The following is a 15,901-nucleotide window of genomic DNA, read 5'->3' as shown; positions in this document are numbered from 1 at the left end:
TTGCAGACTAAGAGGTGATACATCCTCCCTTGTGACCCTTGGGAATAGGGTTTTAACACCAGAGTGGCAATATAAGTACAACTAAAATATTTTCTTTTATTATTGTTCCTTCCTTTCTCTGCTTCATATATTCTTCCCCTTCTAAAGCTGCCATACTAAGGGTTCTAGCTCAGTAAGGCACTTCAGCAGGTGCCTATGTATAAATACTTGAGTTATCCCACTGAAGACTACTGGTTTATTTAAAATTAGGCACCTGCTGAAGAAACATGTTGAATTAGGGCCTGAGTGATTGCACGTGCAAATTGGAATTGATATCAGCAGCAATGATAGGAATCCACCTTGGCAGCCAGCTGGTTTGTCTATGCCTGAAAGCTCCTTCTGATTATTATACTCATTTTATAAATGCTGACAATGACAGTTACATGTTTTGGACATGATAACAAAGTTTTGAATAAGGAACATCGATTCCAGAATTATTGCGCCTTAAATTTCTATTTTGAAAAATAAGAAAATCAGTACAACTCTTAATATAAAGGTGTGTTACAAATAGTCCCTGGGTTCCGGCAAAGGACTGTGCAGGAAAATAAACTATAGTATATGTCAAGTGAAATATTATTGCCACAAGCCAGCATCCAAATATTTACAATGGGTTACCATAAGCATGTTAACATCTATTTCAGTACATTTATACAGCACAAGGGTCTAAAACCCAAGAATTCTGAACAGATTTTAAAGATTGAGTTGACTCAGAAAAGACACATAGGGGAACATCTGAACTGGCAGAGAAAATGCTTGTAATTAGGCGATTTTAGAAGAAAGCACCTGAAAAACTCACCTCAACTCCTATAAAATTACATATTTCATATTGCAACCTTGCTGAGATGAGGAATGTTTGGATGGCACATGGAGGTAGGAGGTATGGAACAATTTACAAACACATGCTGCCTTCAAATTATAACACTCTCCTACTAAGTAATTATTTGCACATTGTCTCTGTCTGTATTGATTACACTAAATATGTTATTAAAAGACTGCATTTTTTAAGAACATGGCTCAGTGGATAAGATTTTCATCTCTAGAAACAGAAGTTCATTGTGTGAGCATTTGGAAATGAATATTAATTTGTTGGACTTTGGTTGAAATTTAACTATAGTGTAGAATCCCTACACAGTTAAAATGATTGGCTAGCAATAGTTTTTTTGCAATGACTGTAAGGTTATGATGTAAATAAAAAGTACAGAAATACATGACATACAGATTAACTATATATTTCTGAGAGGTTGAGAAACATGAAATAGTGTTTGCAGAACTGGTGATCTCTAAAATCCATTTTAAAGCATACAGTTTTATTTTCTGTGCAATTATTTGTGCATGGGTTAACATCTGACACGAATGCTGAGTCCTTTCCCCTGTTACCCCACTAAACGTAAGTTATTTCATTGAATTCAATAAAGCTAAGATTTCACCTCTAGGAAATAAAAAACAATTTATTCAAGCTGTCCATCATGTTTGTAGTAATTAAGTGTATTTTAGGTTTAAAAAAAAGAAGAAAAACATTCTCCATCTGTCTTCATCTAACCATTGACCCTTGTTTCCAATATGGAACAAAGTCAGTTTTGTTGACCGCTATTTTGGCTGTAGGAATCAATTGTCTATAGAGCTTGTAAAGCTCCTGACACAAGGAAAATTTGGTACAAGTCTTGTGTAGACCATTGCATATAGGTAGTACATTACAAAAAAAAAAATTATGCACACATTGTTTCCTATAAATAATATTCCTCCGATGTTGAAAAAAGCAATCCACATCCTTAGAAATAAATAATTTTTACAAAAGAGCAGTGATCCGAACTCAGCCCACACTCCCCTACGAGAGTACTCAGTTTTTATTGAGGTTAATGATACGATTAGTACATGATAGCAAAATCGATACTTGGGGGCAGTTACACTCTGTGGTGCATTTGGTTGTCTGAACGTCAGGGACATATTCTGTTCTGGGGCGTAAACCCAAGTTCATGTTGACACCTGAATGAAACATACCCACCTGTGTGCCTGTTGCCTCTGGAAGAAGGTTCCAAAAAGTTCCACAGCTCTACCCTAAAATGTAGGCACTGCCATGAAATTCAGAAATTCTTGAAATTCCTCTACATGGAGCTTAAATTCTGTGAAAGACATATCTAACGTTATACAGAACTTGGTCTTTTGTCCTCAAAAGACTGTGCATTCTGGGAGAGGGGGAGAGAATATAAATACACTTCAACCCCTGCTGCCTTTGGGCTTCCCGCTTGTTTAAATGACATTAGTTCCAAGTTACTTTTCTAACTACTTCAGACAGAATAATCCCTTGAAACTGTCTTCTCAGATTGAACAATTGCAACATAGGAATACCCTAACAACAGAGTTGATCAGAAAAACTCCAAGGAATATAAGCAGATTTATCAGAAAAGGCCAAATATTTGAAAGTGAAATCTTTACCAGAAGCATAATGTTAGACAGTTTTAAAAGCAAAACACTGCACAGTGTGATGGAGCTCATCTGTTTGCCATTTAAAAAATGTATACTTTTATATGAAGTAGAAGTTGAAATCCAAATTACTTGTTCAACTTCTTGGTAATTTATGATTTGGATCAGAAATTGTTTTAAATTTCATTTTACAAGGAATTTTCACTTTTATTGTTTTCTTGTTCTGTCCTAACATTAAAAAAAAAAAAAAGATAAAATAGCTGCTGACCAGTTATCATATATAACCACCATATTTTATCCAAAGAGTTGTAGACAAGAGGATGCACCATGCTTACTATCATAGAACACTACTTGGAAGATGGAAAAATGATATCGTGCTATGGTCATCACAATTCACATTACTTCTTGTTAATTCTCAATGGAGCCTAACTATTAGCAAGTTAGAATTTACTGTAACAGTTTATCCCATTCAATACACATTTACAGCTGAACCCCTGTCAAATGAAGCATTAATTCTTGGTAATTACCAAATACCTATTTAATCTTTATTGTTCATCAATATTTGCTTAGTAATTCAATTTTCTTAATTAATATGGCTCATACTAACAACAGGTACTAACATACATGTAATAGCACAAAACCAATCTGTTTTGAAGTTGTTCCCTAATGCTAATTAATAAATAATTTATTAAATTCCTCCTTCATGTGTGTTTTCTTTTGATGAGGAAAAGGATTGCAGTGAGCAGCAAGGGAAATTACCAGATTCTGAGTTGATTAACAATTTCATCACATATATTGGCTAGACTTGTTTATGAAACGGGTAGTGGTCAAAACAACCTACCTCTAACCCATCTGTTCTTGATTATAAGTATCAGAACTCTCCCAGGACTTGGGAATCTCACTGTGACAGAAACAAATAGTGTAGCTGCATTTATTTGATCAAAACTCTAATCTCACCTAAAGACATATCAACTGCTTCTGAACTGATTAAATCTGAAATGTGGCATCTCCTCAGGAGATCTCTACACTACCTTATGGTTCTTGACTAAAACTCTGGAAACTGCAACACAGTTTTTGCAGTTTACACAAATTCATATTTTTTTCTCCCAGAGTAACATTTGGTAACATTTCCAAATGTTACCAAAATGTGATAAAATTTCCATTCTGCACACAAAGCCTGACGTTCCTGATGTTTATTTATAAATGCTTCAAGTTTTCATCAATTTCTGCGAAGAACGCACATTTTCTTCCCTACTTTAAGTATTAATATTCTTAAGGCACTAACTCTTCACAGTTGTTTCTTGATTGTATACATCATTGATAATGTCAGTACCTTCAAAAGTCTCTGTATCAATCAACTGCGGTTGAAACAAACCACATTATTAATTTAAAGCGCCACTGGCATGACTGCCCTACCCGTGTGACCTGCCACCCGGAACGACAAGAATACACTTTAGTAGCTTTTCTCCTGAGACTATCATAGTGTTTATCTCATAAAAACTATCTCTGTCAACACTACATGCAATTCAAAAGCACTTTGATAATTTGTTGCAGAGTTAATACAAAGGCAAAAACCCCAATAAATCTACATTATTAAATCTTAATTAATAAGATATGTCTTAACGTCTGTTAATTGTGTTTAGTCGTGATGACTTTTCCAGTTTGACAGAATTCAAGAGACAGAGTGCGATAAAAATATAAGATGAAAATATGTCATATAAAATGATCAAAAGCCTATTTACCCTGCTAGACTTGAATTTGACGGTAGCCAGTAACACTAAAGGAAGATTGTATGCACATCAGAAGTGCAGAGTAGTGGTGTTTTTTAATTTGTTCTTTCAGTTTGTAGCAATTTCGGGTTTAGAGATTTTTTTGGACTCACAAATTATAACCTTAATGTTTAATACCATTAGTAAATTATTAGACTTATTTCCTAATAACTTTTTGAACTCATGCCTACTTCTGGCAACCATAACATCCTGCAGCAGTGTTTTCTATTTTTTAGTTATATACAGTATTCCATTTGATTTATTTAAATCTTTTACCATTTTTTTTATGTAGTCTTCTCCTTTCACGTTAATTTGTTTGACTTCTTGACCATTTTTTACCACTGAGCTAATATTTTCAGTTAAATCTCCTTAGTAATTCTGAGATCTCCTTCTGGAAAAAGATAGTTTCCAGGGTATCATTTGTACAGATTTTTTTAGGGTTGCTTTTTCACATGTGAATCACTTTGCAGCTATTAATACTGAATTTTATGTGCCAACTTACTGCCCATCACAATGAGATCCTCCTGCACCTTTTCACAGTCTGGGTTTTTTTCACTGTCCTGTAGTACCTTGTATTCATATCAAAGCCTGTCACCTCATTAATTATGCCTTTTTCTAAACCACTTATGAATATGTTGAATGTCAATTCTGTTAGCAGAGTCTATATTTTCTTCAGTTCCTGAAATTTCTTATAATGCATTTGCAGGCCTTATTTCATTTTATCAGTTACAATTGTTGTCTTAGGACTATATGTTATTTGTTCAAGTTTTATTCCTGTGACAGACTGTACTATGTGTTTATCAGGAATACATATTTCAATTAGTGATCGTTTCATGTAAAGAATTAAAGGAAAAGGGGAAACTTAATATCTAACTGTAGCCTGTTTTTATAGTCAGTGGAATACAATAAGTTGCTATATTTGTTGGCCATCTATCCTCTCCTAGAAATCTATCTTAAAGTGAATCTCCTGCTTTATTGTTTAGTTCTCATTAATTATATTGAGAATACATGTTCTTCAGCTTGGAAAAGTGCATAGCTTTCAGGTGGCTGAAGTTAGAATTCTCCCATTTTTCTTTCAGTTAAGATTAATGCTAAGGTCGTCTTAGTACATGAATTGTCTGCCAATGTTACCAAGAACATATACCCACAAGCCAGTGGATAAGAACTCTTCTGGTCTACAAGGCATGAAAAATATATGGACATGATACAAACAGTGCAAGGTTTTGTACAAACTCAAATGGATGGAACTAGTCAAGATGAAGAGAATTGTGAGACTGGGAAAGAAACGGAGGTTTTTTTTTTTTTTTTGGTGATGTACAGCACCCTGCACATAGATGGAGTGAAAGAACTCTCCTTTCAAATAATTGTGTTTTAATGTTGAAACGCTCACATTTCTCATGGTGACTTTGTATCATTAACTTCCACTAAAAGGCAATTTAAAGCATCGGTTGCAACTCCCTTGGATGTAAAACATAAGGGAAATATGGAAAAGGAAAATTACTTTCAAAATATATAGTACAAGGAATAAGAAATACAAAAGTTGAATTAACTGTAGAAAAGGTGATTGTACCTAGACAATATTTGCAGTGTCTAGGTGTTTGCATGTCTGCAGAATAATGATTTTGCATTTGCATGGAATGGGAAGTAAAAAAGTTTCACTATTTACAAGTCTCTCCTGCTTTTCATATTTATGCCAATATTTGTGACAAATAATGTTTTAGCATTACAGACACTTCAAAGCTGAGATTTGATATTCATGTACAAAATCAAATGTTTGATAACCTGACCACATCTCTCTGTAACAGTCATGACTGCAGATGGAATTTTTAAAGATAAATTACACTGACAGTGTTCTTTTGTGCTGTTAATTTACTAATTATTTACCTAATCCTGATTATGATGTGTGGAAATTGCAAGAAATTGACACTTCTGATGTCTTTTATGCAAACAAGAAGAGCTAATGTGTCTTCTTTTTTGGCAAGGATCCGGAATGGAATAATGAATTGTCCTGGTTTCAGCTGGGATAGAGTTAACTGTCTTCCTAGTAGCTGGTACAGTGCTATGTTTTGAGTTCAGAGCGAAGAATGTTGATAACACTGATGTTTTCAGTTGTTGCTCAGTAGTGTTTAGACTAATGTCAAGGATTTTTCAGCTTCTCATGCCCAGCCAGTGAGAAAGCTGGAGGGGCACAAGAAGTTGGCACAGGACACAGCCAGGGCACCTGACCCAAACTGGCCAACGGTGTATTCCATACCATGTGACGTCCCATCCAGTACAGAAACGGGGAAGTGGGGGGCAGGGATTCGCCGCTCGGGGGACTGGCTGGGTGTCGGTCGGCGGGTGGTGAGCAATTGCACTGCGTATCATTTGTACATTCCAATCCTTTCATTATTGCTGTTGTCATTTTATTAGTGTTATCATTATCATTATTAGTTTCTTCTTTTCTGTTCTATTAAACCGTTCTTATCTCAACCCACGGGTTTTGCTTCTTTTCCCAATTTTCTCCCCCATCCCACTGGGTGGGGGGGGAGTGAGTGAGCGGCTGCGTGGTGTTTAGTTGCTGGCTGGGGTTAAACCACGACATGAATTTAGCCACCCTCTTGCCATACAATTTTGAGCACATTTAGTGGAAATATTGACCTGAAATGTATGACTTCTGGATATATATTTTCTTCTGTTTGTCATCTGTATGGAGATGATGGTGATTTTGACTACATGTATGTCCATACAGTGATAAGTGTAACGTTAGGTTATTTGTCACAGGGTCCCTTGTGTCTGGGTAGCAGCAACTGGAATGCATGCATACTGTGTGGGTATATATGTCAATGCATGGAATTGCTAGTGGGCATCAAGGTGGCCTTGCTGGCAAGTAAAATAAGAGATTGGGAGACAGGTGTCAAAATCACCATAAATTGTTGGCTCCTGGAGAGACTGGCAGGTCCAAGCCAGCTACTGAGGAGACTGTAAGGTCTAGCAGTCAACTGGAAGACCCATTTGCATGTGCCTGGAAACCAGAGGATACAGAGGTCAGCTACTGGGTAGACTAAGTGTCTAAGGCCAGCTGCAGGAGAGATCCATATTATACATATACATACACATATTTTCCATTAATGGGCATTCATCCTGAGAAGCCAGAAAGTGGAACAAGATCAGGCCATTACTGCTGTTTGTGTTTGCCTAAATGCTGTGTGTTCCTTCTGTGTTGGTCCGTGTGGCCAGCCACGTGTACATGCATATATGTATTGTGTGTATGCACGCATGTGTACCTGCTAGGGGTGCGTGCTCAGCCTCATTATTCGTTACTAACAGCACCTTGGGTCACAGGGCTGCTGCAGCCTTATATTTATTGGGCTGCTGCACTCAGCAACTCCTAGCAGTAGGCATGACAGAAGAAAAAATTGATAAGTTTGATTAACTATGTGCACCACATAAATGTTAAATAAATGCATATAAAATAGTAATAGATTCTAACTTCCATTTCTCTTCCAAGATTTTTTACAATCTGTTGCTATGGCTGTGCATCACTGAGTGCTACATATTGTCCTTCCTCATATCTGGCAGTGGCCTTCTGCAGGATAATTTGTGCTATTGCAGAATGAAATTATGCAACTTGAAGCACACCATTAACACTGTACAAGGTTTTCCAGATGTCCAAGTATCAAAATGATTTGTATATAGTCTCTGGACGTTACAAGCCAAATGTTATTAATCAGCAGTAAAGAAGACAGAGATGAAGAGACTGTGACCAGGTTCTCTGGAAACATTTGTTCTTCCTTGTGAGAACGTAAGTCCGTCCTGTCTATCACAGATGTAAATAGCAGTTAGAGCTGAATAAATTTATAGTTTCCTGAAGGAAATGTCTGATTAATTCATATTTCTAACACAGATGGAAGATGTACACTTATTAGATGGAACCAAGATGCTTGCCTGGTAACAGCAAGATTCTGTATTTGGCATATAGCAATGATTCTTCTGTTTCAGCTATTCCTATTCATATATTACAGAATGTAAAAATAATGATTTTGAGAATAAGATGCAGCAAGAACTTGCAGAGAACAGGGAAGAGAAACCAAATACCAGCTTGCCCCACAATGTGAAATGGAAAATGTCACATTAGCAACAGAGAAACAGTAGCCAAAGAGCAGATAGGTGAACAGAGCTGGTAACAAATGTGGGTAGGAGATTGCAGGTGTGTTATTATTTCTCTTTTAGACCAAGAAAAGCACGCAAAAAAATTGCCCAAATGCTATGATTAGTGATGATGAGAATGAAAAAAACTCATATTAAATGCTAGCATTAGGCACTGAAAAAGAGGAGTGGGCTATGACTTCCAAAATAGTTATGGAGAAAACATGGTGCTGTCTAACAAGGTGATTCAACCCACCTGAGATCCGAGCCATCCTTCAGAGATGTCTATCAATGTGCATTAACTACACAAGCATTCTAACGTGATTAAGTTCCAACCTGGAAGCCTCATTTTGATGCCGTATTTAGATGAGGTGCATCCTGAACTCTTCACTCAAACCTTCTCTAGAGGGAGCTGATGACAAAGCTCTTACTGTCTTCGCTGATGACAGAGCTATTATTGTTTTCATCCTAGGATCTTCAGATATATCCTACTCATTTTCTGCAGTCTGCACTTGTAGTGCTGTAATTGAGATGTCATCTTTGAAATATATGAAATCTCTCTGGTTCTGTGGAATACAGCATACGCACCCTAGCTTGTCCTTTACTACTTTACGATTTTAGTTAATAACGCTAAATGGAATAAGGTGGTTTGGATTATTTGGTTATTTTGCACATACTAATTGCAAAGAACCCAGTAAAATTAAGTGCTATATAAACAAAACACACTTTTAGACAATAAATCATTAAACATGACATATCACAATAAACTGGAAACAATCATGGTTTAAGAAAAGATGAAACAAATTCAAACTAATTTGATTTTTAAAATAGAACAGTGGGGAAGAAAAGAATTATATTGTTACAGTCTTTTAAATGTCAGGCCCACTGAATACATTTGCTCATATGAAACAGAACTATTTATGAATATTGCCTGGGAACAGATTTTTAAAGTGTCACATGCCAATTAACACAGTACATGTGAACAGAAGCATAATGAATTTGAGAGGATAATATTCCCACATGCAGAAAATGTCAACAAGAACATAATCAGAGCTATAGCATATGGTATATTGAGCTCAAAAACTTGTTTATACCATCTTGAATCTCCCACTAATAAGATTTCTCTTTATTAACAAAATACAAAGGAATACAGCTGAAGTGCCACTCAGAAGTGTCACTTCCCTTTTGACATTCAGGCATGAGAATTGATGGATGTGCTTTCTAATGTCAAGCTTGGTGTTGTATAATCCAATGGGGTTTGTATAGCATTAATACTATGGAGTTCATTTCATAATTTAGTGAAGTTGCATGTAACTGCTCACTAGCTAAAACAGATGTTGACCAAGGCATTTATGTGTGTGTGTGCATGTGGGTGCATATTTCTGAACTCTTAGTATCTGAAATCACAACAAGTAGTATTTTCAAACACACATATGCAGGGCTGAGTTCATAACTCTTCTGGACTGTGCTCTAGTCATAGTTTGTTCATACTGAACATAAATGACCAAAAGAATATTACTCCAGTGCTCTAGGCAGGAATTTTCAGCTAGCAAAGCAGGTTCTTGAGCCAAACTACTTTTTTCTTCATTTACATCAGCCTTGCAAGGGGATATAGATCTAGTGGCAATGAAATACCAGTGTTAAACTGGATGATCTCTCTTTGACCTTCCTGATGCTTTCAGAATGTTTCATGTCAAGGAGAAGGTGAGCATACCAACAAAGAAAATAAGTAGGTAGTAGGTGGACATGAGATCTGAGCCTTAAAATCAGACTGTTGATGATTCCTTCTGTATTTCTGACTCTCTGCTTTTATAAATTCTTAGGAGACATGAGTTTAAAGTCAAGTAACTTCATTAATTATAATAATCTTCATTTTTTATATAGCTGAAATGAAACAAGATTTAATCAAAACCCTGGAATGTTTCCCTCTAATTTTAACTGATATTTTCATCAAACCCTTCTCTCCCATCTTCTGTTCTTCCTCTTCCAACATCCCTATTAAAAGTATCGGTGAAATGCAGTTATTAGTTCTTATTAAAGCCATGCAAGCATCACTGTAAATCACTCAGTTTCTTTCCAAAGCTTCCTCCTCCTGATAGGATCAGTCAGTTAAATTTGCACATAATCCAAGAAATACTGTCCATGAAACTGGATCCAGGCTAGGCTCAGATGCACCCTGTAAGGATTTAAAGACTCTGCTGAAACAAAAGTACCCTGCTTCTCAAATTTGATATGAAGAGGTGGACACTGCCAAAGATAAGGTAGATTTATGCCAACTACTTCTAATGCTTAACTATGGTGACTTTTTCTGAGTTGAAAGGGATGTCCAGAAGGCAATCAGATCTTAGAGGCTCTCAAATTTTCCTCTAAAAATATTTCTTTACCTCCACTGAATACAGAGGGTCCTAAGGCTCCTTTCTTAGACTAAGCTCTTAATTTAACAATGTCAGACTATGAAGCTAATACAAGTTGGGTGTTAGACATTCAGATTCTCACTTTCTCTCTGTAGCTGTAGCTGTGGTCAGAGGGTCCCTTATCTTAGGAAACTTCATTTAAAAATACCATAACTTACTTTTGCTCTGTCTCCGTGGTAGCGTCTTTTCTAAAGAAACACATTTAGAAAGATGAAAAAGACAAAGCATGTTCTGGGACTTGTTTGAAGCTATGAAAATAAGCACAGAAATATAAAAACAGGAGTAAAAATCAATAATAATTTTAAAACCAGTCATTTAACAGTGAAATTAAATACTGACTCTCTTTGGGGGATATTACATTTTTTGTAACTTTATGGGTGCACAATCCTAGATACTTGGAGAAACTCTTTTATTGTGAATGTAAAGGAAATAAAGAAATACAGACTATCTTTTAGGTCTACAACTGATTTTTAAATTACAGCAAACAAAGTTGATGGCAATCACAATGATTTTGCAAAGATAGTTATAAAGAAAATACAGAGGAATCCAATATCCAGTTGAAATTGCAGGAGAACTGTAGATAATTTGAATTTGTCTTTTTAACTTCATGATGAGGGTGACACTGAGGTGAAGAGTGTCTGAATTTTTTAAAAGCCAAAATGTTTACACCTGTGAGTTTTACGGGTCCTCTGATACTTCTCACAACTTCTTAACCATGTTTCACTGGCAAATTAAGAGCTATTAAAGAAAACAGTATAATTAATTACTGACATAGCTCCCGATAGCTTTTCCCAGTTGCTTTTAGCAGTTTTGCATCCATATAGTAGCTGTAACACAATCTGGTTTGAGAAGACTACCTAGAAAATATTTGAAATGATGCTAAATGAGAAGTTACTATTTTCAAGAAATGGCCCTAGCCTTTTATGAGCCAAGGACCTTGGTGGCTTTCATCTGATGCCACCAGTACACAAAAATGCTTACTTTTCTCTGTATATCCCTCGCTAGACTGAGGACAATCTAGTATATAATTGTACAGTTTTCATTGCAGGTCAGGTTCTCCCTAAGTAAAGGAGGGGCAATGATATCCTTTGAACCAATACCTAAATGTTTGAAGCATTCAGCCTGCTGATTATTAAAATCTGTATTTCCCCTGGAACAGAAGAGATGACAGCCTTAGTGAGTTCTGGTGAGACTGTTCTCCTTTGCATTTGAAAAAAATCAAAGTTAACTGGGCCAGGAAAAAGATCACACAAAGAAGGAAGCTCCACAAGGAATATGGCAGGCTCTGTTGAAGTATTTAATTGTTTAATGTTCTGTGTTCAATGAAGCAGAAAATAAAATCCCTATCCCAGAGGGATGTCTCAGGTAAGTTTTTTGTGTTTACTTTCACTCTATGGTCCACTGTATCACAGCAGATCATATTCATCCTTATCGTGCAAGAATAAGAAAAAAAAAATTTGTAACTATGGATTTATTATTCAAGTTTGAATGCACTGGTAACAATAAAACAACTCTTAATTTACACATGAACAACCAGTTTTGGCTGATAAAACAGTGTGATAAAACAAATTATTAACATCTGTTAGAGTTGCTCTCCAAGGGTTTTCATCTTTTCAGTTTCCTCTGGTTCTTTCAAAGTGGTACCATTGTGCTTTTTTTCCTCATACTTTTACCAAAAACTTTTTACAGATTTCAAAATTAGCAATTTCTCTTAATTGTCTTTTTTTCTCTTAGTAATATTTTTTTTTTTTTTTAAACTTTCAAGCACTGGCAGAAACCTGATTTCTGTGGTAGTTCTGGACACTTAACTAAGTAATTTTTATTACTATGCTTGCTTGACCTTGCCATTTTCTTGTCCTTGAAGTGCTTAGTTGATGGTTGAGTTCAGGTCTCTGTTCCTATTTAGTGACCTCCCTTGACAATAATTTCAATGCATTTTGCATGAACAGAGCCTCCCAGAATTTGTAAGTAAGTGACAATTACTCTCAGACTCTGCTGAGGACTTTGGTGCTCTTCAAGAAGCTGGACTCTCACTGCTGTGCCTAGCAGTATGCAGTAAATTAGATTATATTGTACATTGAGTATTACTAAATGTTCTTAATGTTGTATAAATGATAACTCCAAAATACATTATTTATGCCTTATATAGTCATATGCCTTATACAGTCATATGCCTGCAAGCAGATAGGTCCCACCTTTTCCCAATACCAGAAATTTTTATGTAAGAAAAGGAGAAAAACTGTGTGAAAGCAAAGCCTTAGAGCAGACTGTTGTTCAGGCTCTCATGGGACATGGGACACTCTCATGGGAGATATGGTTTTGAATCTCCCTAAAGGAAAACAAATCTGAGCCCAGGACTTTCATATCAGGTGAATTTTTTAAATACTGACCAAATAGGAAAGATGTTTTGAAAAATGTGTGGACCTTTTTCAAAAGATCTGATGCCCCAATTTTGCAGTAAGTAAACGATTTTAAAAGCCAGTTATAATTCCATAAAGATTATGAACCCTTGAGTTGAGGAAGGTCCTTCCTAGTGTCCAAGGAGGAAAGCATCTTAGTCCTGGAGAATGGTAGGTGTTAAAATAATCCATGCCTCAGCATAGGCAAGGTATTAGCATAAACAGCTTTCTGCCAAACCTCGTGAAGACTATTCTGAAATTCTTGACTCTCCCCAGGTTGCTAATTTAGGGCTAATCTGGTAAAGTTGTACTTTACCACTGCAAATTCATAATGACACACTGGATCTATTTCTGACTGCCCAAAGCAGGACAAACAATGCCAGAATAATTAACATGTTCTAGTTATTTTTAAAGCTTATGGTTCTTGATGGTTATTGGCAAACATATCCTCAAAAATAGTTATTGCAACATCAAAAAAAATCCAACTTTATTTCAAAAAGAATCTCAAGGATGATACAGAGTCTTGATTCTATTTTAAGATGTTACCTTTAAATGGATTAACTGTATATGATTATTGTACTGTTTGTCAAGTTGATTTGTCATGAAAATGCTTCTCATAGTCTAATTTATCATTTACTATTTGATAGGAATTTTTCTGTCATGGTGAGTCTTCAGTTGCCTGTGAGATCTTTCTGCTTAGGGAAGTAGTTTTCTTATACAAATGTCATATAATTCTCTAGAGGATTGTACATGTTGGCAAAGCAGTTGTTTGCACTGTAAATATTTTGTTCTTAGCTAAATTATTGGTTCATTTTTGTTGCAAAATTTAAACAAAACACAAAAGCAAAATAGATCACGCCAAAGCAAACATGAAAGAAAAAGATGGTTTGGGGTTAATAGGTTTTGTTCTCTCTTAGAAGCTGGTAAGTGTGTTTCAGAGTACAACTGAACTTCATATTAAAATAAAAAATAAAATACCATTGGAACTGGAGAGTAACTCTTAGGGCTGACACCTTCTCTCTTGGTCTCATCAGGTTACACTGGCAAGCTCCAGTCCCAGTTGCTCCTAGGGACTCATCTATTCTTTACCGGAGAGTGAAATCATATATACTAAGGCTGCGTTATCAACACTCTTTCCAGCACAAATCTAAAACACAGCCCCATACTAGCTACTATGAAGAAAATTAACTCTCTCCCAGGCAAAACCAGCACAATCCCCTAAGGGATAATCGTTGTGCATATTCCATTCCATTATTTGTCTCTTATTATTGTCCATTTCTCTGAGGAAAAACTTATTGGGCCCAGCCATGTAAAACATTGCTGTCTGCAATCTCTTGAATAAAAATAATCTAGACAGTATGCAAAAACATGAAGATAGCCTAAATCTCAGCAATACCACAAAAGCCTTTTCAAAAGCTATTTGTGTGCAGTATGGACTAGACAAATCCATCATTATGAGTATAAGCAGCGTCAGGTTGTAAGAAGGATGATTTTACTTTAATACTAGGCCAAGTAGTTGAATCATTTTCCTCTCGAGGGAAAAAAAAAAACATGGCCACAGTTTGTTAATATGCTTTACACATAATATGAATCTTCTAAGTCATCGGAATGGCACTTAATAAAGGATCATTTGTTCTGATAGCAATTGGTTTAGATGATATTGCCTAGCTACAGAAGTTGCAAACACGCTAGCATGGGCAATGCGTTTGAAAATGGCTCCATCAGTAACATTGATACCCACAAGAAAACTACATTAGAGTAAAAGAAAAGCAAGTTGCAACTTCTGAGCAATGAGCAGATTAATGGCATTCTTGTCACAGTGCTGTTGGTTTAGAACAGCCTTAGAAAGACCAAAGGCTAAAGGAAAGTACTATTTTTAAAAGGTGTCCAAAGGGGAAAGAGGACCGCCAGGCATGGTATGAAGATCATAAGAAGGGTCAAAAGGCAAAGAAAATACACATAAAATGGGCCAAAACCCCCGGTCCCAAAGTAAAGGCACTGATGAAGTTTATTCTAGCTGATGGGCAGTCCACTGTGAATAACTTCCCCACTTGTATTAAATATCCATATAACCAGAATCTTCACACAACCTGGATAAGATATGGTTACTTCAAAAACTAGTGGAAAATAAAGAAGTAGCGGGTGCATAATTTGAGATATTAGCAGTTAAGATGGTGCTCATGGGGAAAAGTAAAATCAAGAAAATAATGCCCATCACTGCACTGAGACCAGTGCAGCCAATACAATCTTCCTAAAGATCAGAAGTGGTGAGTTTACAGAAGAGCAGAAAATGATAGGTACTTTGCTATATCCCTGTGACTCAAAAAATGTTAGCTTTATAAAATGAAATACAGATATCTTTCTGATTCAGGCGGCCCCAGGAACATACTCTTTCAAAAGTCACTACCATAGATATTGATCATACACTACCTATCATCCAGATGCAGTTTTTCTGTTCGTATTTTTCTTTGCTGTTTTCAAAACCTCTATTTTATGCATTTCATTGAAATGATATTTTTCTAAAAAAATATAAGATTGGTTTTGTTTAGTTTTAGCAAATTAATCTAAGACAAGTATGTGTTCCTGATAAATAAGCAAATATAGACATTTGACAGAAATGTCAAATTTCTTATACTGTCCCTTCATTAAGACTTTGTTCACTTAGTATGCTTTAAAAGTTGTACTACTGTGCAATATTTTCACCTAACAAACACCTGTACCAGCTGTCTAA

The sequence above is a fragment of the Harpia harpyja genome, chromosome 3 (assembly GCF_026419915.1).
Source record: "Harpia harpyja isolate bHarHar1 chromosome 3, bHarHar1 primary haplotype, whole genome shotgun sequence".
Lineage (NCBI taxonomy): Eukaryota > Metazoa > Chordata > Aves > Accipitriformes > Accipitridae > Harpia > Harpia harpyja.
Note: the sequence above shows the minus strand (reverse complement) of the source record.